The 12,049-nt window shown below is 43.6% G+C and overlaps 1 protein-coding gene across 4 annotated transcripts in view; it reads right to left on the bottom strand.

The window, feature by feature from the left end:
* Positions 1–12,049, bottom strand: part of PCDH11X (protocadherin 11 X-linked) — a 3,021,270-nt gene that overhangs the window by 887,457 nt on the left and 2,121,764 nt on the right. The gene's annotated exons all lie outside the window — the stretch shown is intronic.

Here is a 12,049-nt window from a genome sequence, read left to right as displayed (position 1 = left end):
CCACCCGACCCTTTAAAAACGACCCCTTAGCTTCCCCCACCCTCCCGAGCCCCCCAAAACATTTTGAAATTACCTGGTGGTCTAGTGGTGGTCCCGGGAGCGATCTCCCGTTCTCAGGCCGTCGGCTGCCACTCATAAAGATGGCGCCGATGGCCCTTTGCCCTTACCATATGACAGGGTATCCATGCCATTGGCCGGCCCCTGTCACATGGTAGGAGCACTGGATGGCCGGCGCCATCTTTAAAGATGGCAGCGGCCATCGTAAAGATGCTCCTACCATATGACAGGAGCTGGCCAATGGCCGGGTCGTTTTTAAAGGGTCGGGTGGGTTTTTTTTATTGGGCCATTGGCGCCATTTTTGAGTGGCAGCCAAAATAGCGCCGATGGCCCGAGAGCGGGAGATCGGTCCCCGCACCCCCACTAGACCACCAGGTAATCGTAAAAAGTTTTGGGGGGGGTTCGGGAGGGTGGGGGAAGGTAAGGGGTTAATTTTAAAGGGTCGGGCCTCACTAAAAAAAAAAATAACGATCGGAACCAATTCCGATTCACATCACCCACAACACCCACGATCAGATTTTTCCCCCCCTCTAGCTGAACCCGATCGTTAAGATGATCGGGCACATGATTCACATCTCTAATATATACAACAGTAATTTAGGGTGGTAAGCAGGCCAGCCCTAGCCATCAATGCCAAAGACTTCACCAACAACTCATCTCAGCAACACATGCAATGTAGTGGCAAGAAGATCAGTTATTTGATATTCTCTGCCCAACTAGCTTTAACATCTTATTTGCTGTGAGCCCCTGAACATGGCTAGCCCTGCCTCACTATGCATTGACTGTGTTTGGCATCCTTCCTCCCCACACCTGCATCACATGCAAGCTGTACAAAGATGGGTAGAAAAAATGCCTAAAGAAGAGTCTTATGGACAATGGACATATCCATTGCTGCTGGTCCACCTCCAGTAACCCCCTCTCCCAGACCACAGCCCTGGAATCTAGAGGTTGTAGCCTCCCCACGTCTATTTTGTGATGAGCTGGCACCTCGATCAAACATGACAGGTGCAATTTGTCTCCTTCCCCAGTATATTCAATGTACAACCCCTCCCATAACCTGACCCCTTCCCCCTTAAACATTTGAGCTGTCAGTAAAATCTCTATCACACTGCTATTCAATAAAGAAGATCTTTTATTGGATGTATATAACTGCAGCATTGGTCAGCTTCGTACAAAAATTAAATCACTGAATATAAACCAATAATCCAACTACATTTCCAAGTCTGTTGAATTACACTTTTCAAAACTTCAATAAGAATTGCACTGCTCGCTTGCTGAATTTCAATTCGGAAAACTCAATAAACTTAGAGGTGGGAAGAGGGAAAAGTTTCATTTCATTTTTGTTGTTTTTTGGGGGACGTTTCCCCATGAATTTCATTTTGGGTAATGTTTCTTTAGTTTAAAACAAAACAAAATATACACTGAAAAAAAAAAAAAACCTCTCCAAAAATGGGAAACAAAAAGGATATGGGGCCTCTCAGAGCCTTCAGTGAACCCCCACCATCCCTTCCACCTGGAAAAATTCTGGGACCATGACCCTCCCCAGCCCCCACTTACCCAGATGGGAGGATCTGCGGATAAGGCCTAGGCCCTGGGCCATGCCGGGGCCTTGCATGGTGCCTAGATCAAAGTTGTAATGACGTAGCATGAACTAGGCCTATATAAGGCCAAATTAGCAGTTGAATTAGCTCCTGTACATCAAAATGGTGCCCTCCACTGGGGAGGATGCATCAGAGTTCATTAACTCTAGTGCAATGATCCCAGCAAACAGCCTTAGTTGGAGAAGAAGAGCTGAAGAAAGAAGACCCCGAAGAGGAGCTCTGAGGCCTGAGCCCAGGGTCTAGATCCAGCTGAAGCCCCAGTATTGGCACCCAGTTTCTGGGCCAGGCCATGGCATTGGGCTTAGGGTTTGGCCTTAGCCTTTGGCTGAAACTCAGGCATCAAAACCTGGCCTCCGGGGTTGGGCCCAAGCCCTAGCCTAGGCTGAGAACAAAGTGTTGCAACCCAGGCTCTGGGCCAGGCCCAAGCATTGGGTCCCAGCCTCTGGGTCAGGCTGCAGCATGAGCCTGGGTCCGGGCATGGCCTAGAATAAGGCTTAGGCATCAGGACCCAGCATCAGGCCTGGGTCCTGGACAAGGCTCGGGTGTCAGGACCTGGCATCTGCTCAGGGTCTTAGCTTTTGGCCTGGGTTCAGGCCAAGGCCCTGGTGTCAGGACCAGGTCAGGACGTGATATCAGATTTAGTAAGTATTGTGAAATTTCCCAGGCCTGGGCCTTTGCACGGGTCTCGGCCTAGGTCCCAGCATCGGGCCAGGGTCTAGGCTGAGACACCGGCATCCTACTCAGGTATAGGCCATGGGTCTTGGCCTATTCCCTAGGTGAGGTCCCGGCCTCAGGCCTAGACCTAGATTTAACTCTGATTATTTTTTTTTTAAATAAAGTTTCAAAACAAAATGAGTTTGATGAAATTTTGTCAGAATTTAACTCGTTACATTTTGAAAATGATCTGAAAAGAAGTAGATTGTGTTTTATATCCTATTTTGTTTCTGCCGAATGTCCATCCCTAACTTATTAGGGATTATTAGGGATTATTGTACTACTGCCATACAAAGTAGAATTAGACTGATCTCCTTAGGTGTAGGGATTCCTTTATTAAGATTGCAGTCCACAAACAACAAACTTAAAATACCGTGGGATATCAAATTTGTTATTAGTTTTTAAACTTGCCAATTATATCTTAGTAGTATCAGGGATCCATTGTACTAAATTGATTCACACCGCAATTGTTTTTTAGTCTCATCTAGTTAGCTCTCTGTGTGTAAGAATGTTTTATATTTTATCATTATTTAGTATAAATAGAAATTGTACCATTTTGTAAATCATCAATGCGCTTTTTCAAGTATTCAGAAGTTTCTATTTAATTTATTATTGAGCACGTTAATATTAACACTTTATATATTTCATTATGTAGCAGCTCTGTGAGACACATGCTCCATCTAAATGATGTTTCCTGCGTTATAATTGATCTCATTGGTCAGCATTTTAAGGTAAAACTAAATATTGTTGCCCTATATGCATGCACAATTTCCACATTATTTAAATTTTGCCGGCTCAGAGGATCTTTTGGATATAATGCATTCCAGATAATTGATACAGTTTCAGATTAAAGAGCACCTTGAATATGAATACAACTATACATTGGGTGGATCCTTGCCTTTGTGAATTGTACTTCATATTTTTTTAAGTTTTAATTGGAAGGTATGTACACCTATATTCATCTTTTTTTCCTCTCCTCTGTCCCACTTCCCTTCTAATCACATCTGCTTCCATCTTTCCAGTCTTTTCTTTAACAGTTTATATTGTATTTAAGCTTAAGAATTAATATTTGATATCACATCTCTTCTTTTTAAGTTGTTGACAAGATTCTTGTTATACCTGAGTCATGCTACTCCTAGTTAGCCTCTCATGAACTACTTTCTATTTTAATGTTATTGGTGTTTTAAAACTATAAGAAGTGTATTTAAATGTGTAATTTCATCTTTGTTTATCATTTTGGTGAGTCCTTTATATATTTTTGTCTGAATATTCTGTTTATTAAAATGATCTTTTGTATATTTTGCAGCCCCTGACGTACCCTGCTTCTGGGGGAAACTCAGCCTGAGTTGGGCATATTTTACATTTGTTGTTTGTGGAATGTAATTTTAATAAAGGAGTCCCTACACCTAAGGAGATTGGTCTAATTCTACTTTGTTTGCCTCCTGGCTTTATTCAACCATCTACCATCTTGTTTCCTTGGTCCTACTGCCATACATTTTGCTATTTGGGATGCCAGACGGTCAGACCTCACCTCTTACATTATCCTGCAGTATGGTGCTTGATTACTAGGAAGCCATTCTCCGCCATGCGATGATGTTCTGATCCATAAAAGAGTAGTGACTTATGGATATGTAACAATAAATTTTGGTGGTGAACAGTCCAGTCATGGTCATCAAAGCTGAAGACGTTGTAGATGACTCATCTTATTTCTCTACTACCCAAGTAATATAGTGGCAGGAATACCAGTTGCTTGGTATTCCTTGCCTGATCAGCATTAACACATTACTTGCTGTGTGTTCCTGGATGTGGCTGACCCTGCCCCAGTCCAAGGCAGTAAAACATTGTTTGTAGAGGGTTCCACATCCTACTTAACTTGGTAATGCTGCACACTGCTGTAATATAAGTGGGCCTTTAATCCAAATTTGGCAATGTAGTATATTGCTGTATAAATACAACATATTACCAACAAATAGTCCAATTGAATAAAGCAAACAAAATCCACTTTCACAAAAGGGAAATATTGAATTCTAGTGTTTTTCTAGCTTAATTCTTTTTTTTATATACTATAAAAGAAAGTCACATTTTGAAAAACATACAATGACACAAAAAAAAATTCACAAATGAAAAAAGGACCTATGATTAGACATGACCCATAAAGATGAAAGAGCTGCTTTGTCTTTCACTAAAGAGACATATTGAATTCTAGTGTTTTTCTAGTTTAATTAAAAAAAACAAAAAACTATAAAAGAAAAAGTGACATATTGAAAAACATACTGGGGCAGATTTTAAAAGCCCTACGTGCGTAAATCCAACTGGATTTACGAGCGTAGGGGGGGTTACGCGCGCCAAGCCTATTTTGCTTAGGCCCGGCAATGTGCGCAAGCCCCCGGGACGTGCGTATGTCCTGGGGCTTTGTGAAAGGGGTTGGGCAGGGGCGGGAAGGGACGGGGGCAGGACCAAGTCCTCCGGCACAGTGGCTGTGCCGGGGGATCGTGCACCGGCACTTGGCCGGCGCGCGCAACCTTCGCCTGCCCAGAAGCAGGCGCAACTTATGGAACAAAGGTTAGGGGGGTTTAGGTAGGGCTGGGGGGTGGGTTAGGTAGGGGAAGGTGGGGGGTGGAAGGAAAGTTCCTTCTGAGGCCGCTCTGATTTCGGAGGCCGATTTCGGTGCAGCCTCTGAGGGAACAGGAAAAGCCATTGGGGCTCTCCTAGTGCTTGGCACGCGCAAGGTGCACAAGTGTGCACCCCGTTGTGTGCACCGACCCCGGATTTTATAGCATGCGTGCAGCTGCGTGCAAATGTTATATAACCGGGTGTAAATTTGTGCGCGCCGGGTTACACGCACAAATCTATGCCTGCGCGTAGGTATTAAAATCCGGCCCACGATGATTAAAAAAAAAGTCAAAAATGAAAACAGGACCTATGATTAGACATGAGCCGTAACAGTGAAATCTTGCAGTAACCGTGAGGTGTTATGAAGGTCCTTCACATATTTGTAGAGATATTTGTAGATTAGAGAAAAATTAAAAAAAAAAAAAGTATTGGTGTAACTTATTTAAACATAAAATACAACATATTGCCATAAATATATCAAGGTCCATATCTGGAACTTGATAATGCCTACTTTGAATTGCCATAAACATATCAAAGCCCACATCAAGTGACTGCCCCTGCCCCCTCTCTATGGGTAAAGAGCAAAGAGAGTTGGGAAGGAAGAAGGGAAAAACAAAACTTAGATCCAAAGCAGTAAGAACTCCCTTAAAGCCCCTTGTTCCTACCTGCTCCACTGAGGGAGGAAACACAGGACTATCCCTCAGGAGCCAGCTTTTCTTTCAGCAAACGTTTATGTCCAAGCAAGCTAAAAACAGCCAAGGCGGAGGGAGGGAGAATCCATCTGTCACCTCAGGAGCTGCCCACCAGAATCTTCTGTTCATCTGGCATAGCCAGACCCTACATAGGAACCATGTCTAGCATTGACTGGAAATGCCTGAATGCCTGAATGCAGAAGAATCTACTTTGAAATATCAATATTCTCTATGAGTAAGATATCCTTTTTCTCGACCTTCATTAAGTATAACTTCTATTTTCTCTGAAATTTCTCTCTTGGGATGCTTATAATATTCAATTAATGACATATGATGAATTACGATATGAACCAAATTCTTATTAAGATCTAAAACAGCTGACCGTTGAGGTACTCTGAGGTACTTTGATTCAACATACTCATGATGTATTTGATAACACCATAGGGAGTATTGGAAGTTCCAGACATAGCATCCAGCATGGAAATATCAGAGGTCTAGAGACAGCATTCAGCTTTTGGAATCATTTATTCAGAGAATAAGAATGTTCTTCTTTATTTATATGAGCTGGCTTTATAATACCATCACCAATGACAAGCTGTTTCTTTTTAAAGGATAAATGTTCATTAGCTCTTTAAAAGAGAATGTTTACTGCACTTTAAAAGAAGGAAATTACTATGCCATCCCACTTGACCAACTATTAAGAAATCTGGACTATTCATAGAGAAATTTAGTTTTGAACTATTTTTGTGAGTGTTTTCGTGCAAGATGTTTAATATGTTTAGCTTTTTGAGGCACTGCACATAATAATTCCATCTAAATAATTAGAGGGGAATTTTAAAAGCCGGATTCACACCAAAATCGTGAGATGTGCGTGCATCTAAGGCATACACATGTCCACCTGATTTTGAAAGCTGCCTACATAAAGAAGCATCTCACAGTACACGATTATCTCACTTCAAATGAAAAAGGGGCTTGGCATTGGGGTGTGGGCATTCCACGGCGGGACTAAGAGACGTGCAAATGTCCAGTTCCAGTTCCACGTAAGTTTACTTCTGCTATGGAGGAGGTGTAGGTTAAAAGAAATATAAACCGGCATCCCTGAGGGGTTTAAGGGTGTAGGGTAATAGGGAGAGTGCAGTTAAAGAGCCAGGGGGTTTGAAGGACCTAACTCTAGACTGGGTGAACTGGTGAAACCGGTCATAGCGTGGATGCACACCTGTAATAAAATGCCCCCATTTGAACGGCTCAAACCTAACTTTTCGGGGCTGTGCATGCCCACTTGCAAAATTAGGTGCACACATAAAGTGGATTTCTTTCTTCCACACTCACATTTTCATTTTTATAAAAGTGAAAATATTGTTTGTACACACAGAATTAATTTTCATTGTGTCTACAAAGTTAAAAGCAAAATATGAAGTGCAGAAGATACAAGATACAAAGGAAATTTTACATCAAAATCATCAGGAAAGTAAAAGAAAAATGTAAAAATGTAAAAATCATTTATCCCAAATACTAATGACTGTGTTTGCCAAACACCACCATTGAGTCATGACTCCACAGACTTCCCCTACCTGCTTCACTCCAAACAGTTGTTAAGGCAAAGCAGGTAGGGGAAGTCAGGGGAGTCATGCCTCAATGGTGGTGTCAGTTTTACTGGCAAAGCAGGCAGAGGAAATCAGTGGTAGTGTTTGCCAAACCACCATTGGGCAATATCTCCACTGACTTCCTCTGTCTGCTTTGCCATAGTCACCACCACTAGGCTTGACTCCACTGAGATTCTCTGCTCCTTTGCTCCAAATACCACCAATGACATATCATGCATAAGCCTGCCTTGTTCCATCTATAACATCTGTGGCCTGACACTTCCAGCTGTGGCATGCCATACTCCACCTTATCCATTAGGACCTAATGTATCCTGCATAAGCCTGTCTTGCATCAACCAAAACTACTGTGGCCTGACACTCCCAGCTGCAGCATGCCTTGCTCCACCATATCCATTGAGGGCTAACGTATCCTATATAAGCTTGTCTTGCTCCAACCACAATCGCAGTTGCCTGAAACTTCCAGCTGCAGCATTCCCCATGCTACACCATATCCACTGAAGCTATTGTATTCAGCATAAGCCTATCTTGCTCTAGACATAACACTGTGGCCTGATACTTCCAGCTGTAGTGTCTTATACACCACCATATCCACTGAGGCCTAATGTTTCCTGCATAAGCTTCAGCATGCCATACTCCAACCATATCAAAACAGTCTTAGAAAGTCTCAGGATCCTTAATAATTTTAAGTAAACTTTGCAGTCAAAAGAACATAAGAACATAATATATGCCATACTAGGTCAGACCAAGGGTCCATCAATCCAAGTATCCTATTTCCAAACAGTGCCAATCCAAGTCACAAGTATCTGGCAAGTACCCAAACATTAAATAGATCCCAAGCTACTGTTCCTTATTGATTAAAGGCAGTTCATGGACTTCTTCTCTAGGAACTTATCTAAACCTTTTCTAAACCCAGTTACAATAACTGCTGTACCCACATCTTCTGACAAGGAATTCCAGAGCTTAACTATGTACTGTGAAAAAGAATGTTCTTCGATATGCTTTAAATAAGCTACTTGCTAACTTCATGGAGTGCCCCCTGGTCTTTCTATTATCTGAGAGAGTAAATAATAGGGATGTGCATTCGTTTGCGACAAAATAGGAAATATAGACAATATTTCCTATTTCGTCGCGGTTTGGGGTCCCCAAAAATGATAGGAAAATCCCACAAAAGTTTGTGTGGTTTTTCTATCATTTTCAGGGGGGGGGGGGGGAGAAAGGGCACATACAAAAAAAATCCCAAACTCACCCCAACCCTTCAGATTTAATTAATTACAATCTCCCCAAAACTTGCCTAAAGTCCCTGGTAGTCCAGCGGGGGTCCCGGGAGTGATCTCCCCCTCTTGAGCCATCGGCTGCCATTAATCAAAATGGTGCCAATGGCCCTTTGCCCTTACCATGTGACAGGGGCTATCAGTGCCATTGGCCAACCCCTGTCACATGTAAGGAGCAATGGATGGCTCATGCCATTTTTTAAGATGGTGCCGGCCATCCATTGCTCCTACCATGTGACAGAGGCTGGCCAATGGCACAGATAGCCCCTGTCACATGGTCCAAATACAGATCCCTGAGGCACTCCACTATTTTCCTTTTTACACAGTGAAAACTATCCATCTAATCCTACTCTCTGTTTCCTGTCTTTAAACCAGCTTGCAATCCACTAAACGATATCACCTCCTATCCCAGCACTTTTTAGTTTTCTTAGAAGTATCTCATGCGGGACTTTGTCAAACACCTTCTGAAAATCCAAATACACCACATCTATTGGTTCACCTCTGTCCACATGTGTATTCACCCGTTCAAAAAAATGTAGACTTATGAGCAAGACTTCCCTTGGTTAAATCCATGTTGGCTGTGTCCCATCAAACCATGTCTATCTAAATCTTTTGTTACTTTATTCTTTATAATAGTTTCCACAATTTTTCATGGCACTGAAGTTAGGCTCGCCAGTCTATAGTTTCCTGGATCACCGCAGATCTCTTTTTAAATATAGGGATTGCATTTGCCATCTTCTAATCTTCGGGTACATTGGATGATTTTAATGATACGTTACAAATTAATTGAAATAGGTCTGAAATTTCATTTTTTAGTTCTTTCAGAACCCTGGGGTTATACCATCCGGGCCAGGTGATTTACTACTCTTCAGTTTGTCAATCAGGCCTACCACATCTTCCAGGTTCACCATGATTTGGTTCAGTTGATCTAAATCATCACCCATGAAAACCTTCTCTGGAATGGGTATCTCTCCAATATCCTCTTCATTAAACACCGAAGTAAATAAATTGTTTAATCTTTCCACGATGGCCTTCTCTAAGTGCCTCTTTAACCACTTGATCATCTAATGGTCCAACCAACTCCCTCGCAGGTTTTCTGCTTTGGATATATTTTAAAAGGTTTTTATTGTGAGTTTTTGCGTCTATGGCCAACTTCTTTTCAAATTGTTGTCAAATTTTTGTCAAATTCTTGTCAAATTTTCAACTTCTTTTCAAACTGTTTTCAGGCGTTTAAATTACAGATGCTTCCCTGGGCGTCCCTCTTTCTGCCAGGATCCTTTCTCAGTCTCTGTCCTCCTCCACTGCAGGGGCTCGTGCGGTCGGCACAGCTCAGTCAGGGCAAGAGCCCGCTCACCCCTCCCTTCTGTGAGCCAGCAGTGATCAGTGAACCGGGAAATTAAGAGAAAAAAAGGGACAAGAGGGCTCAGAAACCTGCAAAATAAAGAGAAGCAGCAGGACCACGTGGTGAGTGATACTGCTCCCACCCCCAGCCCAGCACTGTTTTCAGGCGTTTAAATTACAGACGCTTCCCTGGGCGTCCCTCTTTCTGCCAGGATCCTTTCTCAGTCTCTGTCCTCCTCCACTGCAGGGGCTCGTGCGGTCGGCACAGCTCAGTCGGGGCAAGAGCCCGCTCACCCCTCCCTTCTGTGAACCAGCAGTGAACAGTGAACCGGGAAATTAAGAGAAAAAAAGGGACAAGAGGGCTCAGAAACCTGCAAAATAAAGAGAAGCAGCAGGACCACGTGGTGAGTGATACTGCTCCCACCCCCAACCCAGCCGTCTAGCCCAGCACTGTTTTCAGGCCCTTAAATTGCAGACGCTCCCTGGGGCATCGCGCACCCGAAGGAGCGCGACCTAAGGGGCTTGCCCCTTAGCGCGCCCCTTGGAGCGTCCCAGAGCATGAGCCATTACCCACCCTTATCCATCCATCCAGCGATCACACATCCACCCATCCAGTCTCCAGAAGCATTCATCCAGTCTCCAGCAGCACTCATCCAGTCTCCAGCGGCACTCAACCAGTCTCCTGCAGCACTCATCCAATCTCCTGCAGCACTCATCCAGCAGCACTCATCCAGTCTCCTGCAGCACTCATCCAATCTCCTGCAGCACTCATCCAGTAGCACTCATCCAGTCTCCTGCGGCACTCATCCAGTCTCCAGCGGCACTCATCCAGTCTCCTGCGGCACTCATCCAGCAGCACTCATCCAGTCTCCTGCGGCACTCATCCAGTCTCCAGAGGCACGCATCCAGTCTCCAGAGGCACGCATCCATTCTCTAGCAGCACTCATCCAGGCTACAGAAGCACACATCCAGTCTCTAGCAGCACATCCAAGCTCCAGTAGCACTCATCCAGCACCGATCCAACCTGAACAATAATGTACTACCGACCACGCACCTACAAATCACTCATCCCAATCATGATTTCCCCCACTACACAGTTACTAGGCCTCACCCTATTCACCATAATCCTATTCAACGCCCAATCTCTCACCAACAAAACTCTTATACTCAACGACATACTGCAGGACACAACCCCAGACGTTTGCGCCATAACAGAAACATGGCTCAAATCCACGGACATCACACTCATTAACCAATTACCAACGCAGACTTACGATTTCTTCTCCATCCCAAGACAAAAAAAAAGAGGAGGGGGTATCTTCCTAGCTGCAAAAAAATCCTTAAGGTTCTCACACCACCCCATCAGTACAGTAACTAAACTAGAACTAGGATTGTTCAAATCAGAACAACTCCAAATCCTGCTAGTCTACGCCCCTCCAGGCTTACTAGAGTCAGACTCCTCTCCTATCATCGAAACCATAACTCTGCATCTCAATCTTGACTCCCCTGCTATAATCCTGGGTGACTTCAATTTACATGTTGACAAAGTTCCCCTCTCTACAAACTGTGAAGCCCTCCTCACCGCACTGTCAGCGATGGGATTCAGACAACAAATCAATAAACCCACCCACAAAGCAGGCCACACGCTCGATCTACTCTTTACAAACACTGGTATTTCTCTTACAAAACAACCAAATTGCAAAAAAGTCCCATGGTCAGATCACTCTCTAATCTCCACCAGCTTTTCCTTACCTCGATCAGACTCCAAACTCAACTCAAGACCCTCTTTCCTATACAGAAAACCTTGCAACTCGGAACATCTAAGTAAAGCTCTAACCTCGGATCTATCACTCATTGAAGTATCTACCCCTAACGCTGCCCTCCAATCCTGGTCCAAAATAACAAAATCTATAGCAAACACTCTCTGCCCACTGACAACCAAAACAAGGTCTGCTAATACATCCAAACGATATCCCTGGTATAATGATGAACTACGAAAACTCAAACAATTACTTCGGCAAAAAGAAAGAAAATGGCGCAAAGCCCCTTCACCAGCCTCACTCTCTGATTACAAACGATCACTCCATCTTTACAAAAGTACCACGTTGAAAATCAAAAGAGACTACTATGCCCGAAAGGTTCATCATCTCAGCTTT

The sequence above is a fragment of the Rhinatrema bivittatum genome, chromosome 6 (assembly GCF_901001135.1).
Source record: "Rhinatrema bivittatum chromosome 6, aRhiBiv1.1, whole genome shotgun sequence".
In the NCBI taxonomy this organism is placed as follows: Eukaryota; Metazoa; Chordata; class Amphibia; order Gymnophiona; family Rhinatrematidae; genus Rhinatrema; species Rhinatrema bivittatum.
This window is presented reverse-complemented; position numbering and strand designations above follow the sequence as displayed.